Raw genomic sequence first — 16,465 nt, 5'->3', positions numbered from 1 at the left:
ACTGGTATAGCACTCATGTGGTCTGAATGAGTGGCAAGCCTGCTCCATATCCTTCAACTTCCCCAATTGCATATATGAGCAGCTTAGATAATCCAGGTTTTGTCTTTGTGTTGTGGTACCTGTCAGTACTGAACTCATCATGGTATAAACAACTCTACAAGTACCAATTAAAAGAAAAAAACTTTGAGCTGGATAAACTACTCATACAGGTATGGGTAACGTAACTGCTCTGCTTCTCTAACAAAGTCAGCTCAGCACTTCAGCTGGATGAGCTCTACTTATACCTACTACCCTTCTGGGGGATAGGCCATCAACCAGGACATTCCAGTCATCTCTGTCCGGGATTTTCTCTCAATCTGACTCCAGGTGTAACCCAGATCCTTGCAGACCATCTCGAGGCCTCTGCTCCAGGTGTTTCTTGGCCTTCCTCTTTTCCTTTGGCCTTGAGGGTTCTAGGTCAGGGCTTGCCTGGTGGTGTTTGATGTGGGCTTGCGTAGTGTGCGACTTATCCAGCCCCAGCGTCTTTTCATGATTTCTGCATGAGCAGGAATTTGGAAAGTCTGCTGCCAAAGGTCATTGTTGCGGATTGTGTTTGCCCAATGGATTTGGGAGATTTTCTTCAGACAGGTGTTGATGAAGGTCTGGACTTTGTTGGTGGTGGTCACTTTGTTGGTGGTGGACACTGTTGTCCTTGGTGCTCCACGTCTTCTTTAGCTGAATGAAGGCAGCCCTTGCTTTGCCAATTCTTACCTTGACGTTGGCGTCTATGCCACCCTGCTTGTCTAAGACACTGTCAAGGTAGGTGAAGGCCTCAACCTCTTCCAGTGCATTACTTGCAAGAGTGACTGCAGTTTTGCTGGTCGTGTTAGCATTTAGGATCTTGATTTTTCCCCTGTGGATGTCGAGGCCAAATTGTGCTGAGGCGGCTGCCACATTGTCTGACTTCTCTTGCATCTGCAGATGAGTAAGGGAAGTAGGGTCAGGTCATCTGCAAAGTCCAGGTCATCAAGCTGTGTCCAAGGTGTCCACTGCATACGGTCACAAAAGTTAAATCACCACCCATAGAATCATAACTTTCTAGGTGAGTGCCTAGCTTGCGAAGTCATTCCACTGTTTTGCAGGTGGTAATTAGTTCTGTTATGAAGTAAGACTGAATTATCTATATTTGGGTGGTCTTTGCCATTTTTATCACATTCTTCAATGGAGCATGAGGCAAAAAAAGGTAAACTACTATAAAAATGTACATTGGTATGATTGTTACCGCACATCCAAATGATATTAAAACCATTCTAGGAATAGTAGAATTGAATAGTATTTTAGAGCATGGTGCTAAACCATGAGGCACCGTGCTAGCAGAGATGATATATGAGATGGCTGAAAAGAAGTTCAGCCAAAACGTACAATTACAATTGTGATGGACTCATACAGAGTTGGTAAATGAATCAATAGTATATGCACCCTATAGGGTTCCTGCATTAGTATGCAGGTGTATTTGTAACCTTGGTAATACAGCCCAAAATCTCATTACAGAGTAAACATGGTTCTTAGTGCTCTGTTCACCTTCTGTTCTTGTTACTGCTTTCATGACCAATGAGAATAGGGGTAGCAAGTGCAGTACTAGCTGTACCAAGCCAGGGTTAGTAACTGCTATCCATAGTTACACCTAACTGATGGATCTTGGGACCTCACTCAAGGATCACAACAGACGTCAACAACCTAGTATTCAGTACCCTTTAACCTATAAGCACACTTTGCTGGTTTGCAATCATGGTGAAATCACTAAAACATGGCTCAGTCATTTCCAGTCTCACCCTATGATTACACAACATATACATCTATGTCATTCTGGCTTATAATTCACTCACTGGTCGATTCATGCTTTGTAAAGAGGGTGCAGGGATTTTTTTCTCCTTTACAGATATCCCCCAGGAATTGACTAAGTGTATACTAGCAGTACATTTTCCCCGAGCTTTCTCACTAAGTATCTTGGCAAATAACGTGTTGTTCAAACGTTGGCGCCAAATTCATGTTCCCACCACAACATGCTGAGTAACGTTTCACAAGCTTGAAATGCAGTACAACGCTTTGCCAAAAGAAAAGCTTCTGACTGTGCATAGATACAATGTGACAGGATGCCTTCCCGATTGCACTAGCATTTCTCCATTCTGGAATCACGCACCCTATGCTGGGATCGGGGTTGGCGGCAGGACTAACCAGTACAGGGACTCACAGCACATATTAGGCTTTCCTTCTATGAAAATAAAATCTCTGGCAGAGAACAGAAAACATTTATTTTAACAGTATGTAAGGAGTAGTGTGGGTCCACTTCATCAATAACCCCTTGAGAACAAATTCCAGAACGTTAGAATACACAGGTAAAGAACGCATATGGTATATATGAACAATCAGAGGCAGGCACCACACCCAACCCATTGTGAAGTCCTTAATTACTCAGCAGTAAATTGACAAGATGCCGCTTGCATGCGACTTCTCGTTACACATTGGCTGTCTGTTCTAAACATGGTCAATCATGAAACAAAATCAACTACATGTGCTATTGGACCAGCGTGCATTCAGTCACATCATGGAGGAAGGAATTATGAATTGGTTACCGCTGGATATGCCGGAGTGCTTCAGAGATGTATGGTATGGATGGAGGCATGGGCAATGCTGTAGATTCTCAAAGCTTCTGTTAGCATTCCTTGTACACAGTACGCACCAACCTTTCACTGTTAGATCGTCTGTGTGACCTTGGAAGCAACGTCAACCCTCTGAAGAAAACATTTATGTTCTAATCTTAAAGTGATGCGCCCATTCTGCTACTTACTAGACATCTTTCTTTACTGCTACTTTCTGCGATCATAACTCATCCAGATCTCCTAAGCATTGCTGCCGTCCTCGTTGGCCTAGAAGGTCCTGCCTATACACCGAACTGAATCCAAAAACTGAACTTCTCCTAATAGCTTATTAAAAGGTATGGAAAGAGGGGGGTAGCTGGAGAGGGTGGAACAATCGCTAGGTGTGAGAGTCCTATAATTGGCAACTGGATCCATAGTATGTAAATTATTTTTTTCAAGTTCTTACTTTTTAGCAAGCAGAAATGTGCATTCTGGGAATTGTGTTTTTGTGTTCAACAAATTATACACTAATTGGTATAACACCAAATAGACCCAAAAGGGGTGAGCAGTCTCTGCAGTAAGTATATTATTCAAACACATATGTTTTCACAGCCTAGGATAGAATTCCAGACAAAACAAGCAACGGTATGGGATGTTTTACCAATAGCTTTCCTTCTAATAGTTCTTAGTGGAACAATTTGATTTCTTATTACAAACAACAATGCAACCAAGGGCCTATGTGGTTGAAACTGTTCTTTCTAGCAGATGGGAACCACCTAATAAGTGGCTTATGTGTGGACTGTTAGGAATTTCAATATAATCCTGGCTGTCATCTGAATCCAGCGGCCTTTCATTTGGATGAAATATGTTCTGATTTAGGGCAGTTACAAATTCCTCTAACCGCAGACTTGTTAAGGGTTTTCCTTTTTGTTTCTTATTTTTGAAGTGTCTACCAGTAGACACTTTCTCTAATAGCTGTTTGAGCAAATCAAGGATCTAGCAGTAATACAGCTAGAATCTTCAGTAAACGGGTATCGAGTTTTATAGGAAATTTGAGATAATAATTGGATGTAGTAATCACATTGTTGAATTGGTAGTCTGGGGGGGAAGCAGTAATTCAGGATTACTTCCAGTGTCATGACTATCTTTCACCAGAATCTCCGCTGTGTCCAACTGAACCAGTTGATAACATGAGCCTTGTTTCTTTTGCCAATGATCCAGCACCTGGTTGCCCTTGCGTATGAATAGCTGCGCTTTATAAATCCGGTTTGATTGATTGACCAGTGCCTTTGAGAAGAAGCTTTTTTAAGGCATTCAAGCTCAGTGAGATGTTTTTATCAGTGTATTTCTACAATTCCCCCGGCCCTTTCTTGTCGTCATGGACTAGAATGTTCAACCATCCCTTTTTTACACAATTACTGGGCGTCTTCAACATAGTTTTGATGTGCCGCCTCCATTTCAACTAACTACTGATGGAGTGGGTTGATCATAGACATGAAAAAAAGAGTGGTGAAAGGCCCAAGGGAGACCACACTGGACATTTAATCTTCAGCACTTTCTTATCTGACCACCACCCTTTAGTTCCATCCTGAAACAAACAAGACAAGTGTGTCTCACACCTATAACAGCTCCAGTAAAATAGGTAATAAAGGATATCCCTATCTATAATATTTCGAATGAGAGATTGGAGTCAGTTAACACCGTTACATTTCTTTTAATGAGTGCAGTCCCTGGTTGCCCGAATGTCTAGCAAATGGTGACCTTCCATGTGCACTTATACATGAAGCATGGCTGTCGTCTCTACTAGCTTAAGAAGCAATGGTATATTTGATACAGGACTCTAGTTTTGGGGTCAACATGCGTTCAGCGTGTATAGATCTCTCCTGAAATTGTGTGTTTATGAGTCCCTTGTAAAGAATACAAGAACCATGCATATCCCCATTATTATCTTGGAAGGGGATAGGTTTTCTGGACAAGATTTTAATGGAGAGAATGATGGCATTGGTCTCCGCTAGAGAATGTTTCTGAACGCAGAATTCAGAGGGGAGAGCGCGATTCTGTTCCTCTCTAGACTCATCTGAGTAGGCACCGGCCTCAACCTTCAGAGGAGTGATATTGGCTCTAATCAGAGCAATTTTCAGTGCAATTTTATTTTGAAAGGATCGCTATATCATTATGCACAAGTAAACAGGAAAATGTGGGATGTTCACCAAGGATTTTGAATGCACTAAATCTTTTAAAGAACAGGAATACTCCTTTAAAACCATGTGAAGCCATATTCATCTCTGTGCATAGATTGTCTCTCTTGGATTTGAAGGTAGCTTTTTTAAGCTCAGTCTCTTTCTGCCTAGCCAAGCCTCATTTTCTAACCTTTCTCTGAGTTGTTTTCAGATCTTCATTAAACCATGAATGGGAAGTTAATGAAATTGCTCACAGAAAATCTGTAAACGGTCATATTTATTGACAAAAGCAGCCATTGTTGAATTATACCATTCTGCCATTTTCTGGAAATTTCTATCATGTGGCCACTCCTCTCTACAGCAAGCCACAAGCTGGAACAATTTATCCCACAAAAACGCCATCTAATTTCAAGCAGGTAACTAGATACGCATTGCACTGCTTCTAAATGCAAGGACTAGATTTAACCTCAAACAATAATAATGCTGGTATAGGTCTAGCTAGTGCTCCTTATAAGATGCGTAAATAATATCTCAGCAGCCTAGCCATGGGTGTTCTAAGATAGGTATGGAATGCAAATCCCTGTATTCAAAGTGCTGTAGATCAATAGCCAAGAGGGCAGGATGCGTCAAATGACATGGCGCCACCTGACAGCTAAATAGCACTTTAAGACCAAGTGGTGGTACAGATTGAATATGGAATTTATGCAAACAGGAAAGTAGCCCTAAAATTCGATCAACAGCTTGTCACAAATCATTTGACTAATGATAAAAATGTGTTGTTCTGCGAACATATTATTTATTTTATTTGTAAATTACGAACAGTTGCCATCTTTTCCGTAACAAAAACATTTGCTCTATTTTTTACTTTAAATAGTAGCATTTAATTCCCGGGGTCTTGTGCGCATTAGTAACGAATATCTATTTACTTTTTACTATGACAAAAATTAAGGTGTAATTCTCATGGTTTCTTGGCACATATTTAACGTGCACCCGCTTTATTAGCTATATATACTTATCTACGATGTCATAACTGCCATTTCACAAGGGCAACTTTCAGCCTAGACAGTTTTTCAGTTAACAGAGCCAAGAACACTAGGAGTTGTAGGCTCAGGCTTATAGAGGGAAAAATAGAAAATGCTAATCATGAATGCTTCGCGCCGTTGGGTGAAAAATTTGCGGAACTGAAAGTTTCTCGCATGACATAGGGTCAGCTGATGGAAATCAGCATTAGTGTTCAGGCTGGGAAGGAGTTAACATTTTAGAAAAAGGATCTCAGTGGCTGTGTTAGTCTTTCCATCATGCCATGATAGATACCGTTTGCTCATGTGCAAGTAAGGGGGGGGTTATCAACTGTAAAAAGATTTCTATCTTATCAGTGTCTCTCTGCCCAGTGTCATTACTCCACCAGGAAACAGCAACTTGCCTCTTTCTTAAGATATACCAGTCAACATCACTATCCCTTTCAAACATCCCTCCACTGCTCACCATCCAGATCACTTCAACCGACTACTGCTTTGCTGCCCGTATATAGTTTCAACAACCATTAGCCCCAGGCTCATCATCCTACAATGGACTGTCTTTGAAATGAGACCTCCCAAACAGAAGAGGCGTTTTCTGTGCCTAAATAGAGCCTTCTACAAGGAGAAGAACCTGTGAAAATCCTCTTCAAAAGGCTAGATTTAAAGCAAAAAATCTGGGATCTCTTTTGGACGTCAACATGTTGTTCACGTCCAAATCCAATGCTTCAGTTGAGGGGCCAATATGCAGCTATAAATTCATCCCCTCACTACTGCCCTCAAGATTTCACGTGATTACATTGTTGGTACACTGCGCTTCTCAGAAAACTCACTGGTGATGCAGAACAATGCAGCCAATTTGTAGATGAATCGATCTAACTGATCTCGTGAACCCAGCCTTGATATCACTTCACTGGCTTCAGGATGAATTTAGAATTATGTTTAATATCACCACTTTCCACAAAGCATGATGGGGTAATGGTACATGCAGAACCTTGCACCTCAAGACATGAGAGCCAGGAACTTTCTGTGGCCATTCTGCTCCTAATCTCTCAACACCTCGGAGAGTCAAAATCACAGAATACAATTCTGACTTCATGGTGCACTTTTCCCATGTGTAAGCACTGCAAATAAAATACATCATCTTGGAGAGACGAGTTGGTCTTCCCTTTCTTCAAACTTTTGACCTGCAGATCACAACTGATATCAGCAACAAGCTTTAACTTGATGAACCTTCTTGCCTCCATAATGGAGGATTCAGGCCCCCAAGTGTTGAAGGACCAACTCTTTAGAAGAGCCTGAATCCAAACATTGTGACTAAGCAGTACCTTAAGTCCACCTTACGGTAAAGCCTACATATGAAACATAAAACCAAGACCTCAAAATGGAGCTGCTCAAAATAGCCTGAGACTATGAAAGGATATTGACCAACGAATACAAGATGGGAGTCAGGCTCACCACCCCGTTCGACTCCTACTACACAGACTGTCCTGCAGAACATTCCTACTGGAGAATCACTTCGCTTTTAAGTGGCCGGAAGGCAACAAGCTGATCTATAAAATAATAATACATTTACCAACTAACCCGTTTTAGAAGGAAGAGGTCAAATGCGGAAACCAAAATATGGTCGTTTAACTTAAAAAGGTGCACACTAAAAACAGAAGCATCTCGGAGTGACTGAAAGACCAGTGTCAACATCACATAACTCACTAGGAATTCATTGTGTTTTATTTTCTTGGTCTCTCCTGGAAAGCCTGTATCTTCAACTGATATCCTTATGTTATTGTAGTTGCCCTCTGCATCTACTTCTGAAACATGAAGCACACCATCATTTACTGATGATGTAGAAGGTATGTGCTCATTTTGCGAGTTAAGCATTCTATGATGAAGAACTTCCCCCACCTGCTACGCATTTTTGAAGAAATCATGTGCATTTATTCATGTTCTAATGAAGTGCCCAAAATATGTGTCGGAAAGAGAGCATTTTATTACTTCAATTTCTGAAATATGCCGGTTTAGTATGAATATCAAAGGTTTTCATCATCATCATTTCAACTTTATTTCGGCCACTTGGGCCATAAAAGAATAAAACAGATAAACATACAATAAATAACATATTATGCACCACATATTAAAATGCTCATTTAGAGTTAGCAGCGTAACAACATTCAGATCAGACCATCCTCAGTTTTTGGGTTTTACATAACGATTGCGGCTGATCCACATAGCTGTTAGAAACTTCGCAACAGCAAATACTATGGGTGCTGATAGATCAGTTTTTAAAATTCTGTAAGCTGAAATGTAATGCTTAAAACCCAGGTTTTTTTAAAGTGGAAGAAGCCAGTATCTCCGTGATCTGTGGTAGGCTCGACAGAAAAAGATTATATGCAGGTCAGACTGATGGATGGCCACACGCTGGGCATAGAGTTGTTGAATTAGATGACCAACTAACAGTGTTGGCTCCAAGAGGCAAAGTACCATAACGCCATTGTAAATAGAGCTTCCTGGTTAATGTTGGTTCAATATCATCTAGGACTGGTTCCCGGGTGTATGTATCTTTAAATCCCAGGAACTGTTCAGTAAGGGACCCAGCCCTGGCCTTCATAACTAGAACACGTAGATTGTGCTCATAGTAAGCTGAGGAGATGGTTTTGCGGGAAGACATTGGGCATGTGTTCGCTGGGTCAGACCACAAATCGGGTCTTCCTATCGATTCACAGGAATGTTTAATATAAGCGAGCCATGGTACTTGATCAATTCTTATAAGACGCAGAATATCTTGTAGCTCTATTCTGTAATTCTCAAGCTCTGGGGTACGCCATAATTTATGCCAGAAAATTAGAGGTTTGAGGCCTAGTTCCACCGCAATGGGTTTTAAGCCCAAATCCAATCTTAAAGGTAATAGCGGGGTGCTTGATGGTAAAGCAGTCAGCTGCCTCAGGAAGTTGTTCTCTACAACCTGTATTTTCTGGATAGGTACATGTCCCCAGATTTCACCCCCATATAGCCCAGCCGCCCTAGCATGGGTTTTGTAAATGTGAAGGCGTGGGCCTAATGGTTTGTAGTTCAGCCCACTCAACATCCTAGAAATAGCACCCGTCATCTGGGTTAACTTCAGATTCACTTTTGTCTGGTGTGAATCCCACCTCATTAGAGGATTAAAGATAACCCCCAGGTATTCAAAGGTGTATACCCTCTCAAGACTGGTGGTCCCTATCCGCGGGCTAGATCGGGTAGAGGCAGGTGGGTTGAAGATCATGTATTTTGTTTTTGTAGTGTTGATCTCCAAACCATGCGACTTGCAGAAGTCGACAAAGCCGTCAAGGACCCTTTGTAAACCCATAGGTGATTTGGAGAGCAACAGGGTATCATCAGCAAACATAATTGCCGGTACCCTGTTGCCCGCCAGCCTGGGGGCATCAATGTTACTAATCCCATCAAGATGGTTAAAGATCCCGTTGACAAAGAGGCAGAAAAGGGTGGGTGCGAGCACACAGCCCTGTCTAACCCCCCTGTCAACGGGAAAAGGATCTGAAAGGGTACCTCCTCTGCCACATCTTACCCTTGCATAGTTGCCCCAGTGTAGTTTTTCCAGAATGAAGAGTAAATCAGCGGGAACCCCTATAGCTGCCAAAACTGCCCAGAGTTTGTCCCTAGGGACTAAATCAAATGCCACCCGCAGGTCGACGAATATCGTATATAAACTGCCCCCCTCGATTGTTACTGATTTCCAGTAGAGAAGGTTCAATCGGAAAATCTGGTCCACCGTTGAAACCCCCCTTCTGAAGCCTGCCTGAAAAGGGCTCAAGATGTTATTGTCATCAATCCAGGCCTGGAGCCGGTTCAGGATCACTCTACCAAAGATCTTTTGTGTGACATCTATGAGACTTATGGGTCTATAATTGGCTGGGAGCAGAGGAGAGCCCTTCTTGAAGACGGGAACAATCTCTGCGCCCAGCCAAGTAGCAGGAATCTCCATGCCTCGCAGAATATAATTAAATAATAAAACTAGATATGGAGTCCAAACATCCACCTCCTGCTTAAAAAGGTCACCTGGGATGCCATCCAGCCCGGGGGCCTTGCCTGGAGCTAATCCAGCTATAGCCGCTCTAACCTCCTTGAATGTAAACAGGGAGATTTCTTTAGGATCCTCGGTGCATGAAGGGTAGAGAGCAGCCTGCTCCCCATTTGGTAATTGGTACAACGATTTAGTATACATTAATCAGCAGAAGGCTGTTTCTATTCAGCCAGTCGAGCCGAACCATAAGAATGTTCGGCGAATTTTGTGGATATCATTTACTGATGATGTAGAAGGTATGTGCTCATTTTGCGAGTTAAGCATTCTGTGATGAAGAACTTCCCCCACCTGCTACGCATTTTTGAAGAAATCATGTGCATTTATTCATGTTCTAATGAAGTGCCCAAAATATGTGTCGGAAAGAGAGCATTTTATTACTTCAATTTCTGAGATATGTCGGTTTAGTATGAATATCAAAGGTTTTAATTTTCTTTTTAAATTGCCATTTTGGGATTTTACGACTGCAGCGGGATTGTTTCAAATCACTGCTTTAATGAAATTGTGAAATGATAGCTTAATAAAGTAGGCTTTTTACTGTTATTTTGTTACCTAGTAACCGGTTAGTTTATTACCTTGTAAACTTTTAAGTCATTTCAACAGCAGCTGCCCTCTGTACAGGGTTTTCCCTTATTCTGATTTTCCATTAACTGTTTTGTAAAATGTTACTATTGTTTCTGTCTGCCGTCCCTTATTTTTTCATCTCATAATCTGATTAAACTTCAAGGGTGTCTTTCAAATGTACGATTAGCAGGCTATTCCATGACACCAAGGACACCAACCTCCAATCCTGGCCTACCTTTTTACAAACAAATGTAATCTGGTGGTTTAGAACAACTAGTTTCATTGGTGGGTTATCAGGACTATACGTATGCACCTGGTGTTTAAATGCATGCTCAGGACTGTACTATTGCACTGTCCTTGATAGGGCGTGTTCAAGTTACCTCATTCAAAGGTTTCATGTGATTCAAAACATTGCATAACTTGAACTGTAGCAACCCTGATCTTACACGCCTCTTTGTGAAACAATATGGATTTCTTTGCAACTTTTTAACAGTTAAAGAAATGAAAAAACCTGTCTGGGCTAGTTCATCTCTTAACCCTGTCAGTGCAGAGCTCTAAATGTTTCCATGCCTGTGGTGAGTAGATGTTCGAGCCCTTGATTCAACTCTGCTATTTGGTGATTGTAGCTTCACTATCTACTCTAAATGCAGGACTACAGGAAAAGATAAACACAGGCCTGGGGGAGTTGTAAGTTTCTGCTGCTGACTAACAATACGTAGCAGATTACATCTCTTGGTGGCTGCTGGGGACTGTGCATAAAGGGTCAACAGCAGCTCTTCCTCTACGGCTAAGGGTCCCACGAGGGGGCACTGAGGAAGCCAGTACATGAAATAGAGGGTCTTCATGTAATCTGGGAAAGAACAGTACTTAATGGGTTCTATCCAGCAATGGTCTCAAATTTATGAGGTCCCTGCGCGAGTAGCTTATCCAGTCCAGGTTTTAGATTTGCACTGCGAGTCTTGTAGTCCTGGTCGTGTAATGAGATATATAGGTCTACATGTCCCAGGATGCACCGCTAACTCCTTGCCTGGATGAGCTAATCATGCAAGGATCAAAGAAACTTGGGCGATCTCATCCAGTATTCTCTACAACAGGGTTTTCCATTTCCATGCAGGAGTAGCTCAGCCAGTTCAAATTTTTTTTTTTTTGCTTTCTTGGTATACACAGTAATTTTGAAGGTATTACAAAATGAGGACGAGCCCCAGAATGCAGAGGAAAAAAAAACTGGTCTGTATGAGCCACTCACACATGGTCCTGGGAAATCTGAAAGCTCGGAGTGAATGTTTTTCACAACAATAGTCAAAAGCTCAAACAGCACATCAACAAGCAAAGGGGCATCTTAGAATCCTGACGGCAGGTGCTGATACAGTCAGCGCTAAAGAGAACTTTTCATTTTTTCATTGCATGGTCTATTTTACACATGCAACCGATCACATTACTTCTTTCATCTAGATTTTAGTGTTTACATATATGCACCACTGCCTCCATGTCTTAATATTGCTTCACATAATTCATGTTTTCCAACACAAGAGTTTGCAGGTGCTGGGCACCAGTGTTCATTTTTGAGGGCGGTGTTTTGTTTTTCATCCTCAGACTGACCCGGAGTAGGACCGAGAAAGACAGAATAGAGAGAGAAAGAAGGAAGAACAGAAAGTCAGGGAAACAGTGACAAAGCTGGCAAGGAAAATATTCTACATGATATTTATAATGCAGCAGAGAGCGTAGGGTGGTTGAAGACAGAGGCACGAGTTTGGATCCAGAAATCCTAGTATTCAGGAATACGGGCTACTAAGAAATACTTTGGGCACTTATTTTTTTCAGTAATTAAGTACTTCATTCATAATGAAAAATGCGAAGTTACGAGTCCAGGCATGTCTATTGTTGTTGGGTAAAAAAACTGAAATATGGAACCACCCTAGCGTTGAGGGGCAAGTTGCCAGCTGTGGCCAGAGGACAATTTCAAGTGAATTGGCTAATGCCGTCCCCGCTGATAGAACCACATAAAATTGTTTTTTTTTTATATCAGTTTAAACTAATTTTATACTTACGCAACTTTATTCTTATGCAACACCTATACACATTGATAAACATATAAATTGTGTCTTAGTGGTGTACTATTAAAATCAGAATATCGATAATAAATCAGTACAACCAAGTATTTAACAAACAGCGTGGCAATAAAGCATCTGCGAGGATAAAAGACGGAAAAGATTAGTCACACACCCTTACCGCCCAGCAGGTTATTAGACGTAAACGGGCTTTTAAAGAAGGCGCAGCCCCGTGGAAGGCTGAGGCAAGTGAAAACCCCCCACAGAGGAAAGTTAAGGCCGACCTGCAGCTGGGCTTTCTCGTGTGCTCACACAGACAGTGCACGGAGATGCAAGCGAACCACGCGCGTACACAATACTGCACATAAACACACAGAAACGACGAAAGAAAAAACACACGTACCAAGTGTCTGAAGCGGAAACACCTCGTACCTCGTATACCCGCTTCAGCTGCTCCGCAGCACCTGCACAACTCAGGTCGTCGTGAAGGAGTCCAGGCAGGCTCCCTCCGCCCAGCCTACTTCGTTCTTAAAAATAAAGGGTTTCGTTTTTTTCACCGCTCTTCATCCCTCTTCAACAAGAAAAATGCATGCTTTTTTAAGTGTTCCGTCACCCACGCATCTTCTCCCTTAATGCCCAGGATATTGCAGGGTGTAAAACGAACCGACGGCGTGAAACTGCACTTTTCCTTCCCCTTTCTGAGCGAGAGCTCACTCAACGCAGCGAGAGGGAGACAGGAACTGAAGTTTGACAGCCTGCGCGAGGCAGCTAAGGACCTGCTCTCCAGCAGAGGGCCAGGCCGCAGCCGGAGAGGCGCGTGCTATGGGCGGAGTTAACTCTTTCTGCAGCCTTCTCCACGCTGATGCTGTGAAATGATATGCGAATTGTTGTATTTTCGGTTTATACCTCCCCTCTTGCTGTGGGCGACAAATACTGTTAAGTGGAACGCGAGATCAGCTGGACCGTTTTTTGACGTGACAGGAAAAGCAGCAGCATTGGCTGTGACCGTGGGCAGGGAGCTGCAGCGAGCACCCGGACTCTCGTCACAAGGAGGGAAAGTCCCGCAGCCACGCCGTCCACGCACTTTTGGTACTGAATGACTATACTGGGGAAACAAGGGGGTTTCGCGTGGCTTCCCCCACACGGCCATATCATAGTGATATCAACGAGAAATGAGTGTGTGACTGTGTGTTAGTGCATTTATTTATAGCTTGGTGACGGTGTTGCAATTACTCCTGCTTCAAGCATTCTCCGATGCTGCTGTGCCGCATGGTTAAAAAATACAAAAGGAAAACAAAACTTTAGATACGGCAGGCCGTGTAGGCGCAGGCACCACGCAGGTGCATGATGCCTACAAAATATTGCAACCACTTTCTTTTTTTAGTTACTAATTCAAATAGGATTGTTAACGAAAAAGAAAAAAACATGCAAAAGCATTCATTTTTTGAAGGGGAAAGCAAGAAGGGGGCGTGGTTGGGGCGGCAGCAACATGGAGAGTGGGTGGAGAGTGTTAAGTCACGGTCCATAAGCCCACGTGCCAATGAATGATGGACACAGTAGGTATCCTTGCTAAACTGGCAACGAGCACGTGCACTCTGGCTCCTTGTATTGTATTGTATTAAGCACTTGTAAAGTGCACTGTCGCCCAAAGGGTATCCTGGCGCTGTTGAACATGTGCTCAAGTCATCCGTGGATGGACAGACGGCCATGAGCCGACTGATCGAAGCGAGCCAATTATGAGAAAATTAATTCTCTAGGAAAGAGCCAGGTTTTGACTCTTTTCCTAAATGGCATCAAATCCTCCGACTGTGATATTGGCGGGGAGTGTATTCCAAAGATTTGCTGCCGCAATGCTGAAAGCTCTCCCACCTGATGTTATCTTTCTGAATTTGGGCACCTTAACCAAATTGGCCGAAGATGAGCGTAAACTCCGGGTGGGGACATACCATGCAAATTTGTACTGTATGGGTTTGGGTCCAACACCATGCAGAGCTTTGAACACAAGGCAGAGGGATTTAAACTTTATCCTTTCTAACACTGGGAGCCAATGTAGCTCTGCCAGCGCTTGTGATGCGGATGAGTATCTTGGTCTTGCTAAAGCCATTTTGGCCGCCATCATCTGGACCCTCTGCAGTCTCTCAATTAAATAATTTGGAGACTCTAGCAGCAGTGCGTTAAAGTAGTCTAGTCTACTCAAGATAACGCTTCTAACTACCATTGCTCTGGCCTGTGAGGGTAGCATCGGTGGGATCTTTCGGAGCGCCCTGATGAGAGCAAAACAGCAACCAGCAGTTTTGTTGATCTGGGTTTCAAGGCTTAGTTTGTCATCGAATATCACTCCTAACTTTACGCACCGTCTCTGAAGATCTTAAAGGAGTATCGGTCGGTATAGGTATTACTTTGTAGATCGATTTTCTGAGATCTATACTCTAAGGAAAGAAATAGCAGTGGATGAGTCTTTGTTCTTTTTCAAGGGCTGCTTGGTTTTTAGAAAATACAATCCTAGTAAGAGGGCATGCTATGGAATTAAGCTGTATATGCTGTGTGACAGTAAGACTGGATATGTCTCTAATTTCAGGGTGTACACCGGTAAGCAATCCAGGATTAACCCCCCTGGTTGTCCGTCTACTTTTGGAGTGACTGGAAAATTGTGTGGGAACTTGGTAGAGGACTTTTTAACAAAGGTCACCATTTATATGTAGATAACTTCTACATTGGTGTGCAGTTGTTCAGGGAATTGGCCAAAGTGGACACTGTTGCTTGTGGCACAATCAGCTCTAACCGTAAAGGTTTCCCAAAAGAACTTGTTTGTCAAAAGCTTGTGCGGTTGCAGTGCAGTGCGTTGCGCGTAACTTCTAGCTGTAAAGTTTTCAGACAGGAGAGATGTCTACATGCTGACTACCATCCATGATGAAAGCACTGCACCTGTGACTGTTTGGGGTCAGGTTGCTGAAGTGCACAAACCTGTGTGCATTTTAGACTATAATAGGCACATGGGTGGTGTTGATAGAGTAGATCAGAGGTTGGTACCTTACACTGCTCTTCGTAAGGCTTACATTTGGTATAAGAAGTTGGCTATCGATCTTTTCCACTTGGCAACCTTTAATGCTTTTGTTGTATTCTAGGATTGTTGTCCTGAGACAAAGATTACTTTTGCTAAGTTTCAGGAGTCTGTCATAGGCAGCCTTGTTGTAGTGGAACAGGCAAGTGTTCCTAGAGATGGAGGGGTGGAGGATGTGGCTAGACTGAAAGATCGCTACTTTCCTGATCACATTCCTCCCACACCCTCCAAAGACTTTCCCAGTAGGAGATGTAGAGTGTGTTGGCGAAGAGGTACGTAGAAGGAGACTCGTATGTACTGCCCCGAGTCTCCTTCTAACCCTGCGCTGTGTGTGCCTGCTTGTTTTAGAATGTACCACACACAAAATAATTTTAGGGAGCATCCATGAGTGGTAAAGTGAACTGCCTGGTCTCTATTGTTTACATTTTTTGTTCAGTTTCAAAGTTGGCATTTGTGCGATGTATTTAGTTTCAGATTTTGTGTTAGTAGATTTGTATCTTTTTGCAATTTGTTTGTGTTTTCTGTTTTGTATAAAAAAATCCTAAATGTGTTGGCGGTGTGTGTAGGCTGACGCTTGGCTGGTGGTGTGCGTGGATTGGCGCTTGGCCGGCGCTGTGCGTAGACTGGTGCTTGGCTTGCGGTGTGCGTGGACTGGCGCATGGCTGGAGGTGTGCTTGGACTGGCGCTTGGCTGGCGGTGTGCGTGGACTGCACTTGGCTGGCAGTGTGTGTGGACTGGCGCTTGCCTGGTGGTGTGCGTGGACTGTTGCTCAGCTGGCAGTGTGTGTGGACTGGCGCTTGGCTGGTGGTGTGTAAGTAGTGACTTGCTGCTGGTCACTACACACACTGCCAAACGCCACTCCACGCAATCCGTGAGCTGGTGTGGTTGCTGTGTCAGGAATGT

General features: G+C 43.0%; 1 protein-coding gene across 2 annotated transcripts in view; it reads right to left on the bottom strand.

Annotated features, from left to right (window-relative positions):
* STX11 (syntaxin 11) overlaps positions 1-13,505 on the bottom strand; it is a 139,630-nt gene extending 126,125 nt beyond the window's left edge. The window contains exon 1 of one of the 2 annotated variants that reach the window (XM_085612273.1): positions 12,905-13,505. The gene's annotated coding sequence lies outside the window, so the exon portion shown is untranslated. The remainder of the gene's footprint in view (positions 1-12,904) is intronic. The other variant, XM_085612274.1, reaches the window with a different exon arrangement.
* Between the last annotated feature and the right edge of the window lie 2,960 nt (positions 13,506-16,465).

Source organism: Triturus cristatus, chromosome 6 (genome assembly GCF_964204655.1).
Source record: "Triturus cristatus chromosome 6, aTriCri1.1, whole genome shotgun sequence".
Taxonomy (NCBI): domain Eukaryota; kingdom Metazoa; phylum Chordata; class Amphibia; order Caudata; family Salamandridae; genus Triturus; species Triturus cristatus.
Note: the sequence above shows the minus strand (reverse complement) of the source record. Positions and strands in the feature narration are given on the sequence as shown.